Genomic DNA, 18,420 nt, shown 5'->3' on the forward strand with positions numbered 1-18,420 from the left:
TAATCTGTAAAATGGGAATTATTATTGTAAATTAGATAAGCCCTGTCATCTACTTAGAGGAAAGGGAAAAGCATTTATGTAGCACCTACTGTGTGCTGAACCTCTTTTTAAAAAACAATAAACTTTATCATTTGATCTTCACAACAACCATATGAGGTAGGTATTATCCTCATTTTACACATGAGGAAAGTGAGGTTAAGTGACACAGCTAGAATGTGTGTGAGGTTGTATATGAACTTTCTGACTCTGGGCCCAGCACTCTGTCCACTATGGCTCCAGCTACTTAATGTGGCAGGTGAAGAGTAATATTGGCAGCTTTGTGAACTTTTAGAGCACAGTGTTGTAGTTTGTGCTGTGTTTAACTTGTTATATGGTTTTTAAAAATTCAGTTTTATTTAATTTCCAGCTCTGAATTTTTTTCGATTTATTTACATCTCTGCCCCAGCAAGAAAGCAAGAAAAATGAAACTGGTCATTAACACGTATAAGCAAGGAAAACAAATTTCCACCATGTTGATGTCTGGAAAAAATGTCCAAATAAGACAAAAAAAATTCCATTACCCATTATCTTTACTTCCTTATCTGGAGGTGGATAGCATTTCTCCATGAGACCTCTGTAATTGTGCTTCTTGGTGATTAGATTTCCTAAATCATTCAAAGTTTATAGTTTTTACAGTGTTGTATTGTTATAAATTGTCCTGCTTCTGCTCATTTACTTTTGCATATCATTTTTATAACATAAGTTTCTTACTTCTACCACACAGTAACAGTTGAATGTTAGCAAAAGCAAATGGTAAATACTATGACTGTTTCAGGGAGGTTTTTGATTTTCTAATGAAACAGCCACTTGTGCAAACAAAAAAATAGGTTTTTTTTTTATAGGAAAAGGCATTTTTCCAAATTTTTTTCAAGAAACTGTATATGTTTAAAAAGTGGATGTCTTTTTTTTAATCCTTGAAAAAACTTTAACGTCCCACTGATCAGAAGGTAACCATAGAATAATTTTTCCCCAAAGTCTTAATATTATGCGCTATGAAAACATCACAAAATAAGAAAGGCATAAGTGCCCTAGCTTCATTGAAAAGTAGGGAAAAATTTTATTTGTGATGTATAATGTTAGGGGCATTCAGACTTAGCATCTTACAAAAACAAAACAATGTTGTAGTATAATTTGCTTCAGTTTGTTTGAGGGCCAAAATGAAAGTCTGGAGCAAATGATACAGGTTTTGATTAACCAGTTGAATATGAGCACTTTTTCTTCATTGTTTTTCTTATTTAGGCTAATGGAACGAAATTAGAGAAGTCTGACCTGTTTTTCAGATTTCTTAGCGACAATCCTTACCAGCTTAGATGAAGCCCTACATGGAGGTGTGCTTCGAGCCTCACTCACAGAGGTAAGGGAAAGATTTTTTTCTCTTTACTTTGTAGTAGATAGTCAGTCTATAAACATCAATTACATGGATAAAGCCAAGATAGAAATGGGTTAGTAAAATCTGATATTTCACAAGAATTTGTTTCATCTCCTGAGTACTTTGAAGAGAGGATTCATCTTCCCATTTTTTTTAACCCCCCTATACAGTTTACCTTTTGGTTGTTGCTCTAAATCCCATAACTCATATCTCCTCCAGGACATTTTTTGATTAGTCAATCACTCTTTAATCCCACCTTCATTTGGCTCCCTCCCCTCTACCTAAAAATATCCTAAGGTTGTTTCTATCCTAAGGAAAAAAACCTGAGACAAGGAGGAGGGTCATCTCATCATCTGATAACAAAGGGATATAAGCAGGTGTATTTGAGTTGTTGAGAGAGGGGCAAGATGGAAACTTTACTGGTAGTTCCTAATACTAAAGTTTGTGAGCAGATGTCCCTGTTTGTGCTATAGAAATCAATTGCCTTATAATTTTGCATGCCTGATGTCTCTTAGCTGACTACTTAACTGAATACTTTATTAAGAAGTTTGAGATCATCTTAACACAAACTCCTTTCATTAGTACCTTTGTCTTTTCTCTCTCCTGGATATGATTTTTGTCAATGGAAATGACACTAAAGAACACATTACTGGCTCCTTTGCTGTTGAACATTAAGCTCCACTGGGTCTTTGTATTCACATTTTAGCTGAAACCTTTTTGGGAAACCCTCTTTTATAATAGGATCTTCTTAAGTGCTTGAATTGTATCGCTTTTTAAATTTGTATCCCCAGTTTTTAGTATAGTGCTTTGTTTATACCAGAGGTGTCACTCATGGCCAACTAGGTTACATGTGGCTTGCAAAACTCCTGAGTGTGGCCCAAACCAGATTAAAATTAATTGGGAATAATGTAGCAAGATAAAAATACAATAGAACATAGATAATGTAAATTTGTAGTTTTGTAAATCATTATGAGGGGCAGCTATGTGGAAAAAGGAATAGAGATCTTGAAAAAGGGATCTTGGAGTTTGGAAGACTTGGGTTCTTATCTGGCCTCAGACACTTAGCTGTGTGATGGGTTCAGTTTCCTCTCCTGTAAAAAGAGCTGGAGAAAGAAATGGCAAATCACTCCAGTAGCTCTGCCAAGAAAACAGCAAATGGGTCATAAAGAATCAGACACAGTCATCTGGTTACATTTGAGTTTTGACACTGAATTTTTACAGAAAATGCTTTTTCATTCATTCCTTTCCTTCTGTCTGAGAAGGCGGATTAGCTTTTCTCTTTTCAAGGCTAATGCTTTCCCTTGTGCTCTAATGCTGTGTGCCTTTACATATTTTAGTGAGCTTGCCACTGTTTCTCTCTTAGTTTTAGATTTTCTCTATCTGCTGTGTCCTTCTGTGATGTCTATAAATAATAGCCAACATTTACATAGTGCTTTAATATTTCAAAATGCTTTACGTATATTACAAAAAATATTTCATATAGCACTCACCATGTGGCAGGCACAGTTCTAAATGCTTTACATTTATCGTTTTTTTCTTATAATAACCCTAGGAAGAAGGTGCTATTGCTATACCTGTTTTGTAGACTGAGTCCCTTAGAATCTAGGTGGCTTGCCTAGGAATGTATAGCTATTAAGAAGTCTGAAGTAGAATTCAAAAGGAGGTCTTTATCCCTTTAAATCTAGTGCCATATTGTCTCAGTCTTATACTAAAATCCAGCCAAAAAACCCAAAGACATCTCTTCCTGTTAACCTCTTTGACCATCAGACAGTCATTCAGTTACTTTCCTATTTGAGTGTCAGTTTTCTAGGAATGGATAGCCTACATTTGCTAACTTGAACGCATTACTACTAACAGTCTTTAGCTCCCTGAACTGTAGTATAGGTTCTTTGGCTTTTCCTTTACAGAACTCATACTCTTCTCAGACCTTATCATTTGACACTGTTAGGCCATCGCTCCTAATTTTCCTGTTATTGTTTTCTCTTTCATTTTCCTTGACATGACTTCCTTATTTTGTCTACTTCTACCTCTCAGATTCTTCTTGTTTTGTTTTTCTCTTTCTTTTTTACTTTTCCCATTCTCTTTTGTTGAACTTAACCACTTTCAGGACTTCACTTACTGTGACCACTCCAAGTCATCGGTCCCCTACTACTATCTTGATGACTACAAATTGAAGAATGTAAAATATTCTCATCCTTGACCTCCTGTTACTTCCTCTTGATCTTCCTGATCTTCCTGTATCTTACATGATGAAATACTTTTTGCTCTTTTCATTTCTAGGCACTTTACTGCCACAATTCAGTATTTTCTTTTAAGAAATTCATTTTTTAAAAGAGCTTTCATCCCATACAGATTATGGAGTTTTCTACCTGCCCCAAGGTAATTTTCTTTCTCTAGGACTTCAGCACCTGGCTCACTATCTCTTTCCTAACTTCTGCCCATGCCCTTATTTTATTGGATTTCCGCATTCAGGTTGGTGTTTCCTTAAATAACCCAGCCTCCTGGTTCCTGCAGTTCAGTTCCATTGTCTACTCCTTTCCACCTCAAACACATACAGTGTTGATCTCACTGTGGAGTTCACCTTTAACCACAAATATTCCACTTCCTGGATATCAAATTCCAAATGGACCCTAACCTCTTCTTATTCTATCTCTATATTATTCCATCATGTTTCCTTTTTTATTGAAATAACTTACTAAACCCATTCTTTTCATTCCTATACCTTTCAGTATTCTTTCAGGTCATTAGCCCCGTTTTAACTTTTAAATGCTCTATATACCTGGCCCCAACTTAACTTTATAGCTTCATCATACATTATTCTCCTTCCTGCACTCTCTTGGTCCAGCTAAATTGGCTTTTTCTTTGTTCATTTCCTAATGCTTGATATTCCACATTATATTACTGTACTTTGTAATAGCCATGTCATGAAAGCAAAGCATTAACTCTTCAGTCTCCTAGAAGGCCCCTCTTCTTTCAAGATGCAATCCAAACATAATGTTATACATGAAACCTTTCACAATTACTACTGAGTGCTAGTGACTCTTTCCCCGACCACCTTTTATGAATTTTATATATATTTTGTGGTGGTGTGCAGTTGTGTCTTACTCTGTGTGACCCCAGGGAACATACTGTCAATGGGCTTTTCTTGGCAAAGATACTGTGAGTAATTTCCATTTCCTTCTCAGTGCCTGATCTACTGATCCACACCCTATTTATTCTGTATGTAATTTAATTGCATTTATGCTTATGTATACTAATGAGTGAACATTCCCCTTGTAGAATGTTTCTTGTATCTACTGAGCCACCCCCTATTTATTCCTTCCTATTTATTCTGTATGTAACTTAATAGCATATATGCTTATGCATACTAATGAGTAAACATTCCCCTTGTAGAATGTTTCTTGGAAATAGGTGCTTCTTTCTGTATTCTCTGTATCCCTTTCACCTAGCAAAGTTCTTGGTGTTTAATGGCTTGTTGATTTAGTCTTCAAAATCAATTAATAAACATGTTAGACCACTACCTTGAAATCTTTATCAGATTCTTTCCTATAGGATAAAATATAAATGTCTCCTAGCCTACTTAGGCTCCAGCTTGTCTTTATAGCCTTATTCCATGTTATCTTTCTTATTCAGTGTTTATCTTCTAAAGAGAACAAACTCAACCACTGTATCACTGAGATGCCTGCAGCATATTCCTTGTTCCTCTTAGCCTGATGACAAACTTTAATTTATTTTCTTTTTCATAAAATTCAAGTTCATTTTAAACAGAAATGCCCAATAAAAAAGGAAACATTATAAACTTAAATACAGAATAAGTAAGCATTGTGTATGCACAACAGAACATAAAAGACAATGAAAAACATACTGCAATAAATTTCCCTGTCAAGGAAACCTATATAATAAATACTACAGATTGCATTCAGAGCTGTCCATCTTTGCTTCCTTGTAAGTTTTCTTTTGTTCTCTGCTGTGTACTTTTTACTCTTGTTCTATTTTTTTCACCTTCCCTCAAGCCAAGAATTAAGTATGGATATTCACATATACACACAAAAATAAATACATATGCACATACGTACATACACTTACATACACATAAGTATATACTCAGATTTTTATAATTATACTCCTATATTGACAAATACACATTCTTCTAGATAAGGCCATAATATACTTGGTGGAGGTGTTTTCTCTGAGGATAGAGAACATTTTCATTCATAAGTTGAAGTCCTTCTATATTTTATAAGTCCATGTGCTCCATTTCCTATACCACAGCAATATTCTAACCTTACACTGTCTAGGCATTTTAGATAGTCTTTAAAACAATATTGATTAATAAGATTGACATATAATCTAGTTTCCCAACTTTTCTCCTTCGGTTAAATCTATTTTAGCTCTCAGTTTTGTCTAAGATCATGATGACTATCCAACCTTTCTTTTTCACCTAATAAACTTGACTCCTGATCTGTATTTTATGTTAATTATTTTGGTCCCTCCAGACTTGTCTACTTTACTTCTACCTGTGACCTTGCCCTCCCATTAATACCACCCCCACCATTCCTCCCTTATCTTCTCCGCCAAACCTTTTCCCCTCACCCTCTTGTTTCTCTCTGAATTTAGAAGACTTTTATGGCTTTCTAAATATATACATTATTCACTCTTATCCCCTTCCTGTTAATCTAAACATCCTTCTATAAACCCCGCATATCCTATTCCACACCCTCTTATTTCTTTATAAATTTAGAAGACTGTTACTCCTTTCTAAATGTATACTCTCTTCAACTCAGATCTGATGAGTAGATTTTCCTCTAAAAATCCGCCTTTATCCTGTCCCTACTTCCTATCCCATTAATCTTATGCTTATTTTTGAATTTCGAAGACCTTTATACTCTGCACAGTTGTGCCTAGTGTGTTATTAGTAGAGCTTCTCTCAATCTTCCCCCATCACATGTCCCACTCCTGACACTGTCTGGGAGGTGAAAATTCCTATAGCTGGGGCCCCAGGCTACCTCCCAATCCAACTAGTCCCGAGGATTGCAACTTGCGGTTTCCACAGAAGTAGCCTGGAAGTGTTGAGACTTCACAGAGACCAAACCTCAGTCCTGGGATTTTTCTTCTGTACTCCTGATTTTTTTCCAGGAGGACTACTCTTCTGCCCCAACTCTTAAGCATTTTTACTTCTCTACATCCTCCCTGGTCACTATTTTCTCTTGTGGAGGAAATCTAGAGAACTGAGAATTTTTTTACCTACTCTGCCATCTTCCCAGAACCCTCCTTCCATCTTTTTATTTCTTAGTTACCTAACAAGTGCTGTCTCTTCTATGGAGAATCTGAAGTCTCTCTTTACAAGTCATTCCCTCCTTACCCATGGGGAGATCAGAGCATTCTAGGCAAAGGGACCAGGATCTGTAAAGTGAGGGTGATGGAAGGTGGGATGCCATGAGTGAGTAATAGCAATTAAGGTAGTTTGATTGAAAGAAAACTGGTGCATAGGAATGAATGAGGTGTGGTCAGCTTGGAAAGGCAACTTGAACCTAGATTGTAAGGGCTCTAAAGGCTTCGCTTTTAATCTTAGACATAATAGGTTCTCTATCAGAGAAGTGACATTGTTAGATCTGTGCTTTAGGGATGTCAGATTCACAGCTATATGGAGGATATATTGGAGAAGGGAATGGATGGATGGATTTAGAGAAATTGTTAAATAAATAAATATTGGGGACATCCCAGGATTTTTCTTTCCTCAAGGGATGTGGCTGATGGAATGAAATTTTGGAGCTACAGACAACAGAACCTTAAAAAGACTTTAAGGTGAATTCTTGCCCATTGTGTTCTACTCCAGGAATAATGTCTTTGCGTGGTTTGCTCAAGGCTGGGGGTGGCCTGGAAATAAATGAAATAATGAGAGTCAAGACTCCCAGTCCCTCATTAGAATAGGTCCACCTCACTATAATCACTTTCTCATTCCTTTTTAAAAATCAGAATTCATTGCCACCATTAGGAATACCCTTTCTTCCAAAGGCATTTCAGCCTTGAACAGGTTCCATGAGTGGTCTTTGGCATTCTAGAGTACCACTAACTCTTTTCTTCTTTATTCATTGCATGATTAATGAAATGATTAATTACCTGGAAATTATTTCTCCGATTTTTTTAATAGAAAACTGACCAATTAAGAATCCATGTCAGTAGCAGTATTGGAGGGAGTTCGTAAGGCCACAAAGTGGGATGATGGCCCTGTGAGTAGCTAGAAAGGGGACTTTTGGTAGTGAAATGAATGGAGAATCATCTCCATCACTTTCTTAGGAAACTGACTGCTCTCATTTAAATAGTTTCATTGCATTTCCCAGTATATGTTTTTACATTTTATTATAATTTCATTAATAAAGGAGTACTTTTTTCAATTTTCATTAGTTTAGTGCCATTTCCTAGTATGTAATAATTTCATTGCTTGAAGCGAACTTTTCCCTCAATTTTTATTAGCTTATTTTATTCCCTTCTGAAGAGGATTATATATTTTTAAAAGGATTTTTTTTACTCAAGATCCTTTTCCTATTAAAAAATGAAAGTTTATGTGAAGTCTGTTGACATGAATTTATTTTTCTCTCGTAGTCATATAATTCAGAAGCATCAGTGTAGATATCAAGTGGAGTTTGTTCAGTCTTGTTTATGGTGAGGATTTCAGATGTTAAAAAGTAACAGTTAGGATCTGAGACTTGGAAGTTTGTTAGGGAAAAAACAGGGTTTTGAGATGATTGAGAGAATGGGAATAAATCTACCAAACCGGCAGCGTTTACAGAATATTTTATTTTCCAGATAGCTGCTGTTTAAAAAACATTGCTATAGAAGTAGTACTTTAAGGATTCATTCCATTCTCAGGTTTTTCTTATATGAAATACATTCTAGGTGCATTTAGCTATTCAGATACAGCTTTACTTAGCAATAATAGAATCAGATAAGTATTTATTAGGCCAAAGAAAAAGAAGGAAGTGTAAGAAAATAAGGAAACTTCATTTTGGGGGCCGCAGGAAGCTGAATAAAATGTAGAACCCTTGGCAATGAATACCTTGTTCCATAGGGTTCAAGCTCGTTAGTTGTCTGGCAGTGGTGAATAGTTTCATAGCTGAAAAATCTAGGCAAACGATTCCTTTTTCTGTTAGTTGGACTTGGAGTGGTGTTTGGCAGTGACTGTACATAAAGTACTTTTAGCAGTCTAGATTTGAGTTCACCAACTATTGGAAACTTAGGTCAAAAAGAAGAGGCTGCAATACCCTTATAATTTAGATCCATAGTAGTATGGAAGTGAGCTAAAATTTCTGCCATGAGGACTGCATTTATCCATCTTGTCTAGATATTTAAAATGAGTCAGAATTTTCGTGGTCTTTAGGTTTTTGTTTCATTTTTTTTTCTTCCAGGCAACTAGGTGTCACCGTAGATAGAAAGCTGTGTGCAGAGTTCAAATCTAATCATACACACTTAAAAGTTGTGTGACTCTGGGCAAGCCACTTCTTTCTACCTCAAGTTTCCTCATCTATAGAATGGTCCCAGCATTGATAAAATGGGACAGTATAATTTGTACCCAAAGCCTCAGTGCATTTTAAGCTATTAAGCCTTTACCTTTATATTTAATAACTTAGAATGATAAATTTAACATCAAAGATTAGTTCATATCTATGTAGCAATAAAAATATTTAATTCAAAAACTTTAATTGCTTAGAACTGCACAAAGGCTTTTAGGACATTCTGTTTATAAAGTGCTTTACGAATCTTAAATCTTTAAATGCTGGTTATTGTTACTTCAGTAGTGTCTATGCTTTGTCCGTGCTTAAAAGGTAATAATGACCTCCTTTTAGCAATATGGTTGTTTTGATAGAGAGTGTGACGAAGGATGTCAGTGTCCTATTTTGGCATTCATTCTTTTCCCTGAAGAAGTAGAAAAGGTATTTTCCCAAAAGTGACTTAATCCATATTGTAATGAAGCAGTTTTACAGAAAAAGACACTAAGACAGGTTTACTTTTTCTTCTTGTTGATTTATGAATGTCCCACTTAGTGTCTTCCTTAATGGGCAAATTTATGCTCTTCCTTAATTTCTTCACTTAAAGCACTTATTCTGCCTTGGCTAGTTATATTTTATAAAAAATCATTTGAATCCAAGGAGTATTGAATATGAAATCTAGAATTTCACCTTAGGAAGGTTTTATATGTATGGTTTTTATGCATATATATATATAGTCATATCAGTGCAAGTTTTTTTTCTTTTATATCAAGGATAAAAAAGCTGCCTCTCAATTGATAAATGCTCCTTGATTCATTTTTCTTGTAATACACGTTCTGGTTTTGTTAACCATGTGGCTTGTGATAAGTTGTCATCCTTTCCATGCCCTCCCTCAACTCCCTGCTTACCCTGATCCTAGCAACTATCAGTGTGACATAAGAGTGGGTAGAGAGAATCCAAGATGTAACACTTTACACATGTTATTCTAAAGGAATTCAACTGGGAGGCTTTTTAAACTGAAACGGTAAAGCTTGGTCTTCTTGTCTGATGTTTAGTGGTTTTTATTTTTTGTTTTGCTTTTTTTCCTGACTTTTTTAGACTTCAGAGGAGTTAGTGTTTTAAAGATAGACCCTAGGTCTCCAGATGTGAGAATGAATAACTTATCATGATGAATGACTGAATATTACCTAAAAGAAGGAAGTGAACTTATTTTATTATGTTTTCTTTTGACATCATCTATATTTCTCATTGCATGTGTTCTCCCCGTTCCCACCAAAATACCATTACATTATATGCGTTGCTCTACACTGATGTCCCACTTCTGCAAAGGAGTTTGGGGAGGGGGGGAAGTATCTTTGAAAGTAAGTTTTGAAGGTGGGGGTGCTTAGTTTAAGATATCTGTTTGTCTTTTTCCAACTATTACCGTCCAGATATCACATTTTCTTCAGAAGTGTCATCCTGGCACATCGCCACATCTGACTTTTCGTAAAATATACCGCAATTTATTTCCCCTATCTTAAGTATGTGACTTACCGACTGAGACTTAAAGGTTCTAGCAGTTAGGGTTTCACATGGTAATCAAGCACTATACCTTATTACAACTTGCAGAGGAAATGACTGCAGTGGATGCAGTTTTAGTTTAGTTAGACTAAAGACAATTGTTTTCTTATCTGGGGAATAATCTTCTGTCCTCTTAAAGAGTTTACTGGTCCTGCTTTTCGTTTCTCTGCTGATGTGTAAGAGCTCTACATAAGTAGATTCTTTTCTACTTCTTCCTCTAAATTTCTATATTTCCTAGGCTTAGTGATTCAAATTCAATTTGACTACAATCCTAATAGTATTTTAAGTTATGTTCTGCATGTAAATAAATACTGCATTAGTTCTGAGTTTCCAGGAAGCAAATGACTTTAAGACAATTCTAGACCTGGCAAGCGCTCTCTGTTGAACTGGCATTGTTTTTGAAAATAGAAACAGAATCAAAACTTGAAATTTTGTGGTTTGGGTGTTAGTACACTGTGGAAGGAAGATTCTGTGCTCTGCTTTGGGGAGAAGCCTGCCTGAGATTAAATTAAGTTTCAATTCTGAGCATCTTGGCTAAGAGGGATCATCCTAAGGGGCAGAAATCCAATTTACAATTTAAAATGATCAAGGACAAAGACAAATTACATAATCAAGATAAAACTGAGGGATAAAACCCAAACAATAGTTTTGATTTACTAAACAGAACAATAATCACTTAACTTTGGGGACACACTGGAGAATCAGGTTCTTAAAACTATTCATTTCCTCCTGAATCATTTCTTGTTTCAGCCCTAGGGAAGGTGAACCAATGTGATTATTTTATAAAGAGACTTAATCAAAGTCTTCTTCCTCCTCTTAGACTGATCATTTACCCAAATTTGCACACCCCATAGAGAAAGGGAGTTCTGACTCTTACTTTTGGATAATCATCACCCTAAAATCACCTATAAGTGGAATAGAATTCCTCTCTGGACTTTTGTCTTTGAAAAGGTTTAGGCAATGATATTAAGAGAATTTCACACCGTGAATCTGAATAAATTACTGACGATATTTTCCACTTCGATGGGACAAAAGACATCAGACTGAAGAATTGTCCTAATATTGTTTTCTAATATTTAGAGGGAACAAAGCAGGAAACATTCTAGTAGGCTTTCATTGCGTGTCACTAACAGCAAATACTAAAAATTAAGTTCTCTATGTGCTAAAATAATTACATTCATTAAACTAATTTAAAAAAGAAATATGTATCATAATTAGGGTTAGGAAAAAAGGGAAGAGAATTTGAAAAAGTATCTGTCTTGTAACATCAAGTACTTGACTTTTAATGTGAAAAAACTCAAGACTATTATGACCAGAGTTTATATCAATTCCATCTTCCCAAATAATATAAATTACAGCTTTTAAATAAAATTGGAAATTAAAAAGTATAGTTTTTGTCCTTGACTATAGCTTGTTAAAGATAATTTTAGTTTCTTTAAGTGAAATCGTGGTACAGTGATCTTTTCCCCTAAGAATTTTAAAGCAATTTTTACAAATATTAACTCAACAATTCTCAGAAGGTCCATGGGACACATGATGAATTTCTTGTAATTGAAAGATGGTGGTTTCATAAGTAATGACTAAAGTAATCATTGATATAACATGCACAGAATTCACCTTGGAGACCTGCTTCACAATCTTCTCCAGATTGTGATTCATTAGGAAAAATTCAGGACTCTGACAGAACTAAAACAAAACATATCCCCTTTTCTCAGATTAAACCCTTACCAGTGCTGACTTTTTTTTGATGGGGAAGGCAGTGCAATTGGCATTTAAGTGACTTCCACAAGGTCACACAGCTAGTAAGTGTCTGAGGCCTGTTTGAACTCTTGACTCCGGACTCCAGGGCTGGTGCTCTACTCACTGTCCCACCTAGCAGTCCCTGCTCTTCCTTTCACAAAGAAAAACATTTTTTTTGTCTCCTGCCATCTTTTCTCGTATTGGTTATGTTAACAAACCTAGACCCCTAGTGATATCTCACTCTGCTACACTTTATTTGGGATCTGAACTCAATTCCATTTCAATGTGTTGAAGAGAAAGGCAGACATCACTTGCACCTTTCCAAATGGCACTTGTCTTTTTCTCAGGATTGACTGATCAGTCAGCTTTTAGCGGTTTCTTTTTCGTAGCTCGACTCCAATGGCTGGAGCTGGCTTCCTTCCTTATTTACAGACAACATAGTCCTCAGTGATGAATGTAGCAGAACCTTTGCTAGCTATTGGCTAGTTGCCTTGTAATTATATCAGTTTTGATGACAAGATTTCTAAATACCTTATAAAGAAGTGAACAGTGTGGGAACAACATTTGTACTTGGAAGACTTTTAGTGCCTTGCTGTTTCTGTTGTTTGCCCTTTCTGTAGTTTTATTCCTTGGCTTGAGAAGAAATCACTGGATCAGGGGTGCTCTGATACAGTGTACCTCCTTTTGTCCCTCCAACTGAGTCATTTTTATAAAGGGGATGTTATGTTTCATTTTTACTTTCTCTAGTTAAAAAACCTTTCTGAACATGCAATTCTAAGGGCTTTGTAATGATTTTGTTAATTTTTAAGTTTTGATTGCATTCTTAAATTGCCTATGGGAATCATTGTGAACCTCTTATTAAACTTCACTATAAACTCCTTAAAGTCAATAAAGGTGTTACTCATCTAGTGCCTAATTTCTGAACATAGGTAGGGGTTTGTATACATTACTCTTTCCAAACATATTAATTATCTTATTTGTTAAATTTGATAACCTTTTCTTAATTCTTATGGCTCCTCTTAATTCTTAAGTTTCTTGACATCTGCAGCATTTGACCTGGCTGTCTATCCTCTCCCGAATACTTAATTTCCATTTTTTATGATATTGCTCTCCTGTATTTTCTCCTGCCTTACTCTGCCTCCTTGGTTTCCTTTGGATCACCCTCTGTATTAAACACCCAAAGTGGGTGTGCCAGGGATCGTTGGCTCTCATCATTCACTTTATGCGTCCTTTTGGTGATTTAATTAGCTCTTAAGGTTCATTGCTCATTTCAGTGCAGATGATTCTACAACCTCTGATTCTTGCTCTGATCTCCCAAATGAGCTCTGGAATTTCAAACTAGTATATCATGTAGGCATCTTCAGTGCAATATGTCTAAAACAGAAATCAACTCCCGGGCCTATTAGTAAGTTTATTATTTCTGTTGACCATAGCAACATTCTTTTAGTTCAAATAGATCTCCATTAATATCTTTTACATATTATATTCAGGTTCTCATCTCCTTTCACTTGGAATGTAAAACTTTTGGTCCCCTTACAGCAAATCTCCTTTCTCCTGTACATCCTCCACAAAGCTGCCAATGTGACATTCCTAAAGAACGGAACCATATCTCTCCCCTTTGGATAAATTCCAGTGATTTCATTGTTACAACTGTGGTGAAATATCTCCTCTGTTTGGCATTTAAAGCCATTACCACCCACCTTCCCAGGCTTATTATTACTTCTCTTCACGTACTGGTCCAGAGAAATTGACTGGTGTTCCTCTCATGTATCTCTTATCTCCCATCATCATCTTTCTGCATGGACCATTCCTCATGCCTGTTCCACTTACCATTTACTGGTGTGTTTGCTTCTCTTTTTCCTTCCTTTCCTTTGTGGCCCCACCTTACCCCACAATGCATGGAATCATTAGTTTCTTCAAAGTACAGATGAGGTTACACTCCCTACATGAGGTCTTTCCTCATTCCTCTACCTCCTAGTCCTTCCCTCCTGAAAGTACCCTGTAGTATTTCTTCTCTACTAATTACATATGTACATACATGTTATCTCTGTTGATAAGTTTTTTTTCTTTGTATCCTCATTGTCTGGCACATAGTAGGAACTTAATTAATGTTTGTCAATGGATTAATTAGGAGAGAGCTAAGTAAATGTTTGTAATGACTTCTGGCATGAAGGAAAAGACATGAACAAGTCCATATTTCCTTACTCTAATAAATCTCTCCGTACACTAGAAGGAACAGTGATAAAGAAAAGTCATGAGAAATGACTCTAAGCACCATTTGAATCTAGGACTCTGTATGAAGAATAATAAAGACCTGTGGTGACTCTGAGCAGACAAAAGGTAGATCAGTTGGAGGCAAGGCCAGGCCAGTGTCCAAATAACTGAGGGTGTGCTTTGAAAGCAAAATCCTTGCTATCTTATAGGAAGCATGCTACCAGTGCTGTGAGTAATATCTAGCTGTGTTTATTTAGGATCACAGCAGGAGATGGGGAACCAACTCCATATTTGAGTCTGTATAAAAAAAGGAGATAAGGTCAGGGCTGAGGCTAAAAGTCACCAGGAAACTGAGCCAAAAAGTAAAGATGCATGGAGAAAGTCTTAATTTCAAACACAATGAGGAAGATGAAGCAGAACCCGTGTACCCATTGAAGATTTTGAAATCCCAGTCTAAAATTGAGATGAATAAGAATAAGAAAACACTGATTATGAAGAAACACTATGAATTGAAGAAAAACCCCAAAGGTTAAAACAGTTTAATTAGAATTCCAAGTAAAATCTGAGGAAACAATGGCTTTACCCCTAGGAACAAATACCTGGAAAAATTTGAGGCAAGAAGAGAAAATGTAATTCTAAATAGAATGAGAACTAGGGAAGAAAGAATTAGAAGGAAAATTAATACTTTAGAGCACATTCTACCCATTACCCAACTAATGGATTCCCTGAAAACTAGAATGGCCAAACAAAATTCTGACACTTTATATGATTGTAAGAAATATCAGTACAAAATCAGAAGATTGAAAAAAAGACTTATTAAATACAGTTGGCCTGGAATAGAGGTCAAGGAGAGATAAACTTTTAGGAATCACTGGACTCAAAAAGACACACAAACACAAAAAGATTCATTAGTACCTGAGGGCAAAATGCAAATAGAAATAATCCAGTGATCATGTTGTGAAAGAAGCTTAAAATTCTCTGCAATGTCATAGCTCAAATCCAGTGTTTCTAGGCCAAGGGGAAAAAATAGAGGCACTTAGAAAGAAAAAGCAAGGAATAACAGCTAGAATAAGGGAGCTAACACTATACTACAAAGGAGAGAAAAATCTTACAATATTTTTTCCAAAGGTTAAAGCTTTACACACAAGGATAGTTTATCCTGTCACACTGAATATAATTGATAGGCTAAACAATGGAATCTCAATGGAATAGAAGACTTTCAAGTATTCCTGTTCAAAAGATTAGAGTTGAATAAATTTAAGCTTCTCTGGTTGCATGCCTTTAAACTCTTTAGGAATTGTTATCACAATATCTATGAAAAATCTTCTTTGGAACCTGTAACTTAATATCCCATAGGATAATTTAATTAGAAGAGCATTTTTAAGTTGGCTTTCCTTCCATTTTTATTTATATAAATAAAATTTCCTTCAGGTCACAGGTCCTTCAGGTTGTGGCAAAACCCATTTTTGTATGATAATCAGTGTTTTTGGCATGGGAGGATTAGAAGGGGCTGTTATTTATATATATATACATATATATCAACACTGAGTCAGCATTTAATGCAGAATTTTCATCTTAATCCAGTATATTTTCATTGTATATGTTCCATTTTTTATATTAGGCATATGTCACAGTTCATATTCACCAATAAAATAGCAAGCTGAACATAGATACTAATTCTCTTAGCTTTCAGTCTTAAAATAGCAGAATCACACTGTCTCTACTCTGCTGTGAGAATTTCTCCACTACCACCCTATTTCCTATTACTGTATTGCCCACTAAGCTGGGCTTGCAAAAAGGCAACTAGAATTGGGGAAACTGAGAGAGAGTACATGACAGCACAGTGAAAAGGGAAATTGAAAAAGAAAAGGAGTGAGAAGGACCAAAAGGAAGCTATTGTTGTTTTCATGACAATGCTACAGAGTTAGTTTCTGGATCATAGCCAAATGTTATTAGGTGGTAAATAAAGTATTGTGCTTTTGCACTTAGTACATGTGCTATGCTGTAAATATTGGTCTTCAAAATAAGTGGTTTATCAAATTTGAGCCAGCAAAAGAATCTTGATTACAATGAGAATAAGCTGAGTCATAAAAATAAACTTACTCTGACTTTCCTTTGGCTGGAGCCATGCAAGAAATGATCTCAGGAAGTGAGTTCATACCTTGAAGGGAAAACAGTATTTTCTTCACTTGTCATTGCACCCTCCTTTGTGAAATTTTATTTACTCTGTAATAGTTCTGTATTTCAGAGGTACCCCAGTGGATCTTGTTTCTCTATGTTCAGTGTTTTCAAAATAGAATTTATTATTTTCTACTAAAACTTTTCTACTGAATTTTTCTGTTTCTAAGAATGGTAACAGCAGTTAACTGGCATTAGAACCTTAAATCATATTTAGAACCTTATGTCATAGTCAATTCCTTCCTTATCTTCACCTCACATATGCAGTTGCCACATCTTGCTAACTCTACTTGTCATCCATCCCCTCCTCTCTACATTATTGGATAGTCTCCTTAATTAAGACTAGGATCATTTTTTACCTGTAGTATTGCAATAGAATATTAATAAATTCTTGTGCTTCTGATCTCCTTACATTCTAATCCATACTTAACACAGCTACCAAAGGATGGGGCTCTCACCATGTACCTGATGGGGTGCTTGTGCTTAGACCCTAATTCTAACAGCCTCTGCTTGGGTACCTGTGCCTTTGGCAGAATTCTAATTCCAGAACACATTTAATTCCCGAAACATATTCTTTCCCGGGCAGCCTCTCTCTAGTTAAAGGGCAACGTGCCCCAAAATTATCTCTGCTTCTTCCTCTATAAGCAGCTATGCCCAATTATAGATTGATTCAGGACGCTGATAACTGACCATACACTGAGTCTAACATGTATCCTAGACATAGTCAAATGTATACTCCCTTACAATTAATCTTGTCTAACAAGACATGTGATGTAGATATTCCCAGTCAGCTGGGAAATTTTGGTGACTTAGTGATATTTCACAAGCAAAACCACACCCCCAGGCAAAACCACAGCCCCAGGTAGCCTCCCTGTGGGCTATTTCCCAGTGAACTCTGGGTAAGATACCTGCACAGTAGATACAAAAAGTGCATGAACTGACCACTCCTAAACCACTCCCTAATCCCACTCCAACACACCTAATTGACAGGTTTCATCCATAAATCTCTTAAACTTTCTCTGTAGCCCTGTATGGTTGCAGGTTCCCTTAGAACTCTTGTCTGCTTTATTTACATAAGGTGTAATAAATCTTTGCTTCCTTGACTTAAAGAATGCTTGGGCCCATGAGTTCATTCCAGATGGCCTTGGTTTGGAATTTTGAGATCCCTGGGTTCATTGCTCCTTTGGTTTGGAATTTCTACATCCCTGGGTTCATTTCTCCCTCAACATACCTAGGCTGCTCAAAAAAAACTGTAGTGGCACCCAATACCTCTAGAATCAAATATGAGTTTATTTGTGAGACATTTCAAGCCGTTTAGAACTGGGTCCAATCCTGCCATCCCAGGCTTACTATTTTGGAAACCCAACTTAGATACCCTTTTAATCCCTTTTCTCTCTTTAAGGTACACAGGGACAAAATAATATTTAAACAGTTTTTTGGTCTTAAGTCCTTAACCTCACTATAATAAAAGGTCTAATCAGTTTTTCCTCAAAGAGTACTGAGATCTATTCTGTTCTAGAGTCAATTTTAATCCATTCTTAAAGGTTTTAAATACTTTAATTTTAAAATAACTTTTGTTTTTAAATTTATTCTGTATCCTTTTCCTTTTCTATTCTTCAAACCATCCTTTATAATTTTTTAAAAGAAGGGAAAACAATTAGCAAAACCAATGAATACACTGAAAAATTCTAAAATATATAGTTTTCAGTGTCTATAAACCTCCTACCCCTTCAGACAAGGGGGTAGAGGAATGAACTCATCTTTTCTCAGTTCTTGGCAATTTTCCAACATTTAGTTTTGATTTTTTTTAATTTGTGTTATTTTTTTTCCTTG

The sequence above is a fragment of the Trichosurus vulpecula genome, chromosome 3 (assembly GCF_011100635.1).
Source record: "Trichosurus vulpecula isolate mTriVul1 chromosome 3, mTriVul1.pri, whole genome shotgun sequence".
Classification (NCBI taxonomy): Eukaryota; Metazoa; Chordata; class Mammalia; order Diprotodontia; family Phalangeridae; genus Trichosurus; species Trichosurus vulpecula.